Raw genomic sequence first — 2,034 nt, forward strand, 5'->3', positions numbered from 1 at the left:
GTTTTGTTTTGTTTTGTCTTTGCAACCAATACAATTCCTACCTGATACATTCACTCTAATAGCAAATAGACACTAAATATTCTGTTCTCTGGAGGAAAAGAACAGCCTTATATTCAGTTTATGTTAGTAATTTAGATTGAATTAGAATTAGATTTTTTCAGACTCAAGAGCACTATTGTAGAATCTGGTTAGCCTAGCTGGTAAAATCAACAATGCTCAGGTTCAGGATAACTCATGTACATATGATAGGTGGATTTCAAAGGAGGGTTCTTCCCAAGAACAATAAATGGTAATGTAAAACCTAAGAGCAAAAGACCATAAAGTACAATAATGTGAACAACCATATATATATTTTAGACTAAACGTATTCTGCCACATAATATGACACTCTGATCAGATCTATTCTATATATGCCCAGATCTGGCTTTGTCTGTTGGTCCAAGTTCTCTTCAGAGACATGCTTTTGAGCAGTAAGAACATTTGGGGGCTTGGGATGCCATTTGGGAACCCTTCTGTGTTCTGTATTCCTGTCTCTGTCTCTCTGTGTATATGTGTCTGTATACCAATTTGCAGGAAACTTAGAACTGAACTCAGGACACTTTTTAAGTAATAGAAAAGTGCAGGCCTACCAGTTGGGCATGGCTCATATTCCAGGATTTAAAAATAAAAGTGGCATACAATACAATACGTGAAGTTTAATAAAACTAATCTGTGGAGGCAAGCTGTATTAGAAATTGTAATTATTTTGCTTCTGTTGTTATTGAGATGAAAATCATTATGACCTCAGAGGAGGCGACAGTCACTTGTCATTAAAATTTCCTTGGTATATGACAAATTGAGTTTTTCTTCAAGATTAAGAATAATTAGACAAAAGAAATCTAACTTTCAGCCGAGCACAGTGGTGCATGCCTGTAATCCCAGTACTTGGGGAGGCAGAGGCAGGAAGATCTCTGTGAGTTTGAGACCAGCCTGGTCTTAAAAAAAAAAAAAATGAGTCCAGAACAGCCAAAGCTACACATAGAAACCTGTCTCAAAAAACAAAAACAAACAAACAAACAAACAAATCTAACATTCATTTCTGTCCATTCATTTGTTGACTGAAGGTCTGATACATCTAAATATTATAGATGGAAAATTGAATAATTCACCAAATCTTTGCTACATTAACTAAAATAGCATGCTTTATGTAGGTACTTAGTACCAGTATCATATGTATGTATGTATGTATGTATGTATGTATGTATGTTTCTGACACCAAAATTTTAACTGTCTATAAAATGTCAAATTAAAGATTGTCACATGTCAATTACATGTAACATTTGGATCCTTTAGGATCATTTTGTGGCCTATATTGTTACAAATGTTTGTATTAACATTTTCATTCCTTACCTAATTTTATTCATTTTTGAAGGCATCTATTTCCTGAGGCTCAAGAGGAGTATATGTCCACTATCTTCATTTTTTGTGTCTCATATCTTCTTTCCTTTTTCAATTTGAGGAATAAAAACCAAAGCCTCATACATGTTAGGCATGCAACCTACTATGGACCCACATTGACAGTTTTGCAATATTTTTTGTAGTCAAATCTGGTTTAAAAACATCATAATAATTATCACTTAAAATATATGATCTGTCTTAGTCACTGTCCTGTAGCTATGAGTAGACACCATGACCAAGACAACTTAAATGAGAAAATATTTAACTGGTATCTTGCTTCCAGTTTCAGAGGGGTCAGTCTATGATTTTCGTGCTGGAAAGCATGGCAGCTGACAGGCTTGGCTCTGGAGCAATAGCTGGGAACTCACATCTGTATCCACAAGCAGGACACAGAACAAGAATGGGCCTGGCACTGGCTTTTGAAACATCAAAGCCACCCCCAGTTACACATTTCCTCAAATAAAGTCACTTCCTAATCTTTCCTAAGGGGTCTGGCAACTGGGAACCAACTGGGAACATATGAGTAAATGAAGTATATGAGCCTATGGGAACCATTCTCATTCAGATCACCGCATGATCTGTCGTGTTGTCTTTTTT

Source organism: Psammomys obesus, unplaced genomic scaffold (assembly GCF_907164565.1).
Source record: "Psammomys obesus unplaced genomic scaffold, mPsaObe1.curated_primary_1811, whole genome shotgun sequence".
Classification (NCBI taxonomy): domain Eukaryota; kingdom Metazoa; phylum Chordata; class Mammalia; order Rodentia; family Muridae; genus Psammomys; species Psammomys obesus.